The following is a 7,902-nucleotide window of genomic DNA, read 5'->3' as shown; positions in this document are numbered from 1 at the left end:
GTACCATTTCATGTTTGTAATGCACACTGGCTTGCCAAACAAGAATCGCCGTTTCAGATGACTCCTGTCAGCTATGTCTTGCATGGCAATTTGATCAGGGTTGAGTGGAACATATTTATCAAATAAATAACCTCCATGACCTGTTATAGAGGAAGGTAAAGCTTTAGTCATGCTATACAGTCATTTGGTTGTTAGGTAGTGAACATTCCTGAAAAACTTGTTCTATAAAAATTACCTGTAAGTATTTTGCACAAATTGGTTTCACGAAAGTTAGTAGGTTATAAAATATGAAAATTAACCTTTGAAACAAACAAGTCTTTCATTCTTTTTTTAAAAAGAACTCCCTTTTTATGATCACCATTAAGCCAAAAAAAAAAAAAAAAATCCTTTTTATTTAAAAAAAGAATTAACAGTTATTCGTTTCATGAAAAGTCGTGGCTAGCTGGTGTACTTTGAAACACAAGGATGGTTTTTTTTTTTCGGTAAACAAACGCAAGGATGTTTGAATGGTAATGCATTGCACCTATTTAACATGTTGCAACATTTACATGGTGTGTTCCCAAATCATGGACACAAAACACTGTCAAGATTCAAGAAGCGCAAAGGATATGTCAGTAATGAATAATATGCTGCTTGGTTCCCATTTATACGGGGATGAATGAAATGCAAACAACTGGGATCCGTGCTCTAGTAGCTTTTAGCGTCATCTTATCAACATTCTTTTTAATGCTGTAAATTGGACTCAGAAGATTAGTAGTTGTTGCTGAGACACTTAAGAAATTACGAAAGCTCAGAGCTGAGCGAGGGGATGATGAACAAGGATTGGAGGATGAACAGGGTAGGATTTCGCAGATGCAGCGGTCAACTCGAGCTCAGGTTCGCCCTGAACTGGAATACCTGCCTATATACATCTCTGATGTCACAAATGCATTTCTGAATTCTCTTTATAACCCCTCCACAAATGTTCTAATCCCTGTTTATACCTCCTTTCTTTTTACTTTGTTATGTAAATCTTTCTTATCAATAAATTCTGGTGGCATGTGCCTCCTTTATCATCATCAGAAAAAAAAATCTCTTGGCACTTGTAGCAAAAACCACTGTGATTTTCGGCTTGTGTTGCTTGACAGAGAAGAAAGAATAACAGAGTAACCCCTGGATAATGGGGTTTTTGCTCTTTTGAGAGGTTGCATTTAACTTAGAAGGCTTGCTTTTGATTTGAGACCTGGAGGTCTTTCAGATGTGGGTCTTGGTTTCGTTTTTGAGTGCAGTAGTAGCATCCGCTGGATGCTATTGGATAATGTTGGGCAATTGGATGTTGGACTTCTATGATTTGCAAGGGGCTTGAGCCTGCAGAAGTTGGAGCTGCGGAGCTGTTGCTTCAAGTAAAACAGCTGCCTTTACGGTGATACTTGTGGGTGCAGGGGTCCCAGGCATTGCTTGTTGGCCATCACCTACTGGCACTTTTGGCAGAGACCATGATGATTGTCTATAATCCACGGTGTTGCGGCCAATCCCTCGTCGCCCGATCACCGAGGGCGCACACCTGCAAGAAAAGTTCTCACAAATCGGAGATGCCTCCGATGGGGACCCTCCGACGGTCAAGTCAGAGAGACTAGACAACAGCGAAAAATCAGAGGCTCAACTCGAGAGGGCTAGAGAAAGCTTGGGAGCTAGAGGGAGTGTCAGAGAGCTTACCAAGACTGTTGCCTTACCCCTTTTTATAGTAGAATGCGGCGTAGTCCCGCCATTAATGGTGCAGACAACTGGGGAGTTGTCGAATCGTCGGGGACTGTCAAATCACCGTGGGCTATCAAATCGCCGCGGGTTGTCAGAATGAACCCATGTCCTCGGCAGGACAATGCCCCAGAGCGATTGCACGGCATGTCCTTGACAAGACAACAGCCCATAGCGATCGTACGGCCCTTGGACGGGCTGGCCGACTATACGTCGGTATTCGACTGTCGGGACGTCGGGTGATGACCCAGAGACACCGTCGGCCGGTTTAATGCCTCGCTGAAGTCGAACGTCGGCTGCCACCCCCGACAGTGAGTCGGTGACTTGGGCTCTACCGCTCGGCTGGTCGGAAACAGAATGGGTCTGTCCGGCCGACACACCTTCGGTCGGATAATGTTGGCAGCTACTGTCGGCAGTCGTCGGTCGATGCGGTCGGTAGAGTCGGACGTCGATCGGACAGGTCCGAGGGTGAGTCGGCGTAAAAGGAGTCGGTCGGTATATCCCAACAGTTGCCCCCTCCACTCCTGAGTCGGATGTCGTGCTGGCCAGCGTCTCCGCATGGGCGACGGCTTCGGGCGAAAGGAGTGGATATCCATCGCGCCATACTCTGATTCTGACGTTCCATCACGTCACGCTCTGACTCTGGTGACCATACCAACGAACGGCCCGATGTCAGACGCCCCATTGAGAACGTGAACTGCCATCCCGTTGGGAACAGGAACCACCGTCTCCTCGGGAACTTGAACCATCATCTCCTTGGGAACACAAACCGCCGTCGGTTAGTGAATCCCGAGATGCGGTTTTTTCGCCACGTGGCAAGGGGCCATTGGGCCGAATTCATTCACGCGGATGGAGGCAACGTGGCTTGATCTGGTGGCGGGTGCGTCGAATCGTCGAACCGAGGAAGGGCCTAGGCGCCGCCACGTGTCGGCATCTGGGAAGCCCTCGTCCGGCGTGCTTTCATCTCGACCATTGATGGGCCTTATATATATGCGGCCACTTGCATCCAAAATTTCACTTTTGCTGCAAATCTGCTCCTGGCGCTGAGGCTTTGTCAAGTTGTCCCCCAGTTCCAGGTAGCTGTCTTGGTGCTCTCCCTTCGAAAGTTCTTCTTGGAGTTTTGTCTGTCTTTGTCTCCTTGCTCCCTTCCCTCTTCGCCATTTTCTTTGGTTCTCCTTTCTGGGGCTAGCGTCATGGCTAGAACCTCTCCACGAAGAAGTCAGTCGGGGAACCCGACCGACGACTCACGGTCGACCCCGGAGGTGGAGGTTTCTTCACTTTCGGGGGCAAACATCGAACGGCTCAAAGAGCAATACAGTATCCCGGAGCAGTTCGAGCTCTTCGCCCCTGGGGCTGAGGGTTGGGTTAACAACCCGTCTCCGGGCCAGGTGGCCTTCTATGTCGAGGACCTTCGGACAGATCTTCGCTTTCCGATTCCGGAGTTCGTCCGGAATGTTCTGGATTATTACGGACTTTGTCCGGCTTAACTGGCGTCGAACTCAGTCCGACTGATAATCAGCTTCGCATTGTTGAGTCGGCTTTTGCCGACCTATCATCGTATCTCTCTCTTCCTGGCGTTCTTCGTCCTCCGACCCCACCCGAAGGCCCGAGGGTGGTGGTTCTTCAATCTCCGGAAGGATCTTTCGTTCATCACCGATCTTCCATCATCGATTCATGGGTGGAAGAACCAATTTTTTTTTGCCTCCTCTCCGCTTTCTTGGGGATTCCCTTCCCGCTGGGGGGACCCTCGGACTCAGCCGAATGAGAACAGTTGGGTGGAGGACGGAGACCGAGAGGATTTTCATCGACTGAAGGATGTGTCGGTGCCGAAGCAGAGGGAGCTCATCACCGAGCAAGCTCTGTACGACGCCGGCCTAAGTTTGGTTCCTCGTTTAGGTACATCTCGGTCTGTCAGTTGTCCTTTGTCTTTTCTATCCATCTTTGGACTTGCGCTGATCCTTCATTAAAATTGCAGGGATGCCGCCGAGAGTGAGACTGACCGACACCGATATTCGACAATATGCGGCGAGAAAGAGACCGGCGCATGGGGCCGAACCATCGCGGCCTCCCAAGAGGCCTCAGATAGCATCGCCGACCGACCTTGCGGTGATGGGAGCACAGCCCGACGCCAAACGTGCGTTGGGCTACGAGCCAGTCATTGCTCTGTCGGCGCCGGCGGTGCCACCTGAGGCGCCATCTGAGGAAGGGGCGACCGAGGGGGCAGCCGAAGGAGCGTCGGCTCCCCCACCAACGGAAGAGGTTTGGGTCGAAGCACGTGAGTCTGAACGACCTGCAGCGGCCGCCGTCGTGGCCTCGGGAGGGACCCAATCGAGCTCGAGCTTTTCATCCCTCTTTGATTTTCGAGCCTGGGCGGCCGGACGAGGGAAGGCTTCGATGGCGCCGAGCGACGACACAAGGTCGGCCGGCCGAGCCGCGTCATCATACGTCCAGCTTTTCGAAGGAACGTCGGCCCTGGCCAATCATGATTTGGCCAGGAGGTTGTGCCAAGCAACCATTCTCTCGACCGACCGGGAGATCATGAAGAGTCGGCCAGTGTCCGACATGCTTTCTTCCTTTTATCCGACTATGATCCAGGTGAGCTCCTACTCTTCCTTTCTCCTCTTCATTATTGTTTTCCATCAATTCGGTTTTCTGACAGTTGGCCTTCCGTCCGCAGCTGATCTATAATATATCCGAGCTGGAGGTCGGGTACCGGAGGTTCGACGACGTCCGGACGGCCTGGAAGAAGAAGGCAGAGATCGCCGAGGCTGAGAAGGCGACGCTGGTCGACCAGTTGAAGTTGTCGGTCGATCGTGAGGCTAGGCTCGAGGAGGAGATCTCTTGACTCACCAACGGTCTAGCCACCTCGGAGGCCGAACTTCAGTCGGCCCGCGAGCAGGTTCAGTGCAAGACCCGCTCCGTTCACCAACTGAGGCGCGAGAGGGACGGCTGCGTTAGGAAACTTGAGACCGAGCGCGAACAGCTTCGCGTTAGCCTGGAGAACCTGGCCAAGGCTGAGGAGAACTTGTCCTCCGCCCAAGCCAACGCCGACATATTGAAGGCGGAGGTGGAGTCGGCCAGGGAGGCACTGGGTCAGGGGTGGAGGACTTCCGTAGTTCGAAGGAGTACCGGGAGGATCTCCTCGAGAGCGGCTTTGCCTCCTACCAGGTGGGGTACGAGGACGTCCGAGAAGCGATCCAAAGTCTGCACCCGAAGCTCGACCTGAGCGATATCGTCCCTCCATGGTCGGAGGACCAAGCGGCAGAGGGAGAGGCTGACCCACTGTCGATGGAACGAGTCACCGAGGATGAGGCGGCTCCAACCTCCGATCCCTCACCGACCCGAGCAGGCACGTCGGTTGCTCCCGAACTATACCCGATGGAAGAAGCCGACTCCGATGAATAGTCGGAGTATCCGCTCTGTTATCCTTGTACTTTTTTACTTTCTGTTCAGCCTTTGATATCTGTAATCGGGCCTCATCCCAATTTTGTAATCGAGATTCGTCCCAATTTTGACTTAGTAAAATCAAAGACTTCTCATTTTTTTTTCACGTGTAGTTGAATGTGTTTGATCATCCGAACCATCTCTGGGTGCATAGGTCGTAGTTCCGACATGTCCTATTAGGACGTTCGGTACGATCCAGCATAGCCGATCAAAGTGATCAGTGGCGTGCACCCCGCTAAGGGTAGAACAAGCCCCGATCACAGGTCGGCATTCTGACTATCGTGCAGGCTGCTTAGGATCTGATGGTCGAGAGCCATACAGATCGTAGGTTGAACGTCTGTCTCCCGGACTTTGGTCGGGTGCGCACATGGAGTCGGGTGTCAGCCAATCCCCAAACGTGGCTCGTCGACATGACCGTTCCATAGGGTCTGATAGTCGAGTAGCGTCCGACACATTCGGATAGGACAACGATGGCAAGTCGAATACCCATCGTCCGATCCTTGGTCGGGCGCATACATCGGGACGTACGATAAATGATGGCAAGCCGAATATCCTTCAACTGGTCGTGACCAGGTCAGTTCGTCGCAAGTCGAATACCCGTTGCCCAGACCTTGGTCGGGTGGGTACATCACGATCGTCTTGGCATTTTGCCGTTTCTTAGTCAAAAGTTTGGCAAGTTAGCCAACGGCGTTGGTCGAAGCCCTTTGCCTTCAGAGGCGGGGGCCATCGTAGATATTTTGCTCCTCCGATCCCTGTCGTAGAATCCGGTATGTCGTCGGTGATCGGGACGTAGATTGAGCCGTAGATTCAACGATCGAGTCATAGATTCGTTGATCGAAGCGTAGGTTTTCGACGAGACGTAGGGCTCAAGTCAGGGCGTCGAGGCTCGTACTTCAGGCAAGAGCCGACCCTCGATGGAGGGCCAAACTTCGCGGACTCTGGAGTTTTGAAATCGTATTGTATTCCGAGCAAGAAGGGCGTACGAAGTTTATTGATAATACAATTTCAGGTTGTCAGCATTCCAAGTTCGGAGAATAGCCGTCCCTTCTAAGGTCTTAAGTTGGTAGGCGCCCGGCCTGCAAGTGTCGATTATCTTGTAGGGTCCTTCCCAGTTCGGGGACAGCTTTCCTTGATCCTGAGGCTTCGAGACTTCCGTCTTTCTCAAAACCAGATCTCTGGGTCTGAAGGATTTCGGCTTGACTTTAGCGTTGTAGTATCGGACCACTCTCTGTCGGTAGAAAGCCATGCGGAGTTGAGCCTCATGTCGGAGTTCGGAAAGGAGATCCAAATCAGCTCTCCGACACTCAGAGTTGTCTGACTTATAGTATTGCTCGACTCTAGTTGATGGTAGCCCGATCTCTAGTGGGATCATTGCCTCCGTCCCGAAGGTCAAGTTGAAAGGAGTTTCCCCGGTCGGGATATGAAGTGTCGTTCGGTATGCCCAGAGGACCGAGTGCAATTCCTCGATCCAGAGGTCTCTGGCTACGTTCAGTCGGGTCTTTAGTCCATGTAGAATAGTCTGGTTGGTCACTTCGACTTCTCCGTTGGACTGTGGATGTTCGACCGAAGTCAGCTTATGCGTGATATGAAACCTTGCGCAGAACTCCCTGAAGTCATTGTTGTCGAACTCTCGTCTATTGTCGGTGATGATGGTGTGCGGCAGTCCGAACCTAAAGATGATGGACTTCTGGACAAAATCTTCCATCTTATGCTCGGTAATTTACGCTAGAAGTTCGGCCTCCACCCACTTGGTGAAGTAGTCGATTGCGACAACTATAAACTTTCTTTGGCCAGACGCCGGAGGGAAAGGACCGAGTATGTCAATCCCCCATTGGGCGAAAGGCCACAGGGCGATAATAGCAGTCAGTTGGTTGGCGGGCTGGTGTTGCAAATTAGCATACTTGTGGCATGGCTCGCACCTCCGAACCAGGTCAGCTGCGTCTTTCTTCATGGTGGGCCAGTAGTAACCCTACCGCAGGACTTTGTAGGCCAAGGATTTGCCCCCAGGTGACTCCCGCAGATCCCTTCATGCACCTCCCTGAGTGCGTAGTCCGCATCCGTCGGTCCGAGGCACCATAGCAAGAGAAGGGAGAACGACCTTTTGTAGAGTCGCCCGTCCATCATTACGTACTGGGAGGCCGTCCATCGGAGTCGCTTGGCTTCCGCAAGGTCTTCAGGGCTGGTTCCGTCGGTCAGGTACCGGACGATTGGGTCCATCCAATTTGGCTCGGTCGTCAGTTACAGCACCTCCTCGACCTTGTCGATGCTCGATTGCTCGAGGCTCTCCACGAGTGTCCGGCCCAGGGTGCTATAGGCGGACATCGCGAGTCTGGAGAGTGTATCGGCCCGAGCATTCTCCGACTTGAGAATGTGGGAGATCTCAAAATACTTGAGGTGTGCCATGAGATCTCTCACCTTCTGAAAATATTTTGCCATGGTTGGGTCTCGCGCCTCAAATTCGCATTTAACTTACCCCATGATCAGTTGGGAGTCGGAGAAGACTCTGAGGCTGTCGATCCCGAGCTCCTGCACCATTCTCAAGCCAGCGAGAAGCACTTCGTACTCGGCTTGATTATTGGAAGCTTTAAAGTTGAATCGGAGAGCGTACTCGGTAACCACCCCCTCTGAGTTGGTGAGCAGGAACCCAACGCCGCTCCCTTGGGCATTGGAAGCTCCATCTATGTGTAACACCCAGGTTGACCCGGGGTCACATTCAGAGGTCGC

General features: G+C 52.1%; 1 pseudogene; it reads left to right on the top strand.

Moving 5' to 3' along the window:
* The first annotated feature begins 566 nt into the window (after nucleotides 1-566).
* Nucleotides 567-1,386, top strand: LOC140858063 (coronatine-insensitive protein homolog 1b-like; annotated as a pseudogene).
* Nucleotides 1,387-7,902: the final 6,516 nt, after the last annotated feature.

The sequence above is a fragment of the Elaeis guineensis genome, chromosome 5 (genome assembly GCF_000442705.2).
Source record: "Elaeis guineensis isolate ETL-2024a chromosome 5, EG11, whole genome shotgun sequence".
NCBI classification, from domain to species: Eukaryota; Viridiplantae; Streptophyta; class Magnoliopsida; order Arecales; family Arecaceae; genus Elaeis; species Elaeis guineensis.
The sequence above is the reverse complement of the archived record's forward strand: the minus strand, read 5'-3'. Positions and strand labels throughout refer to the sequence as shown.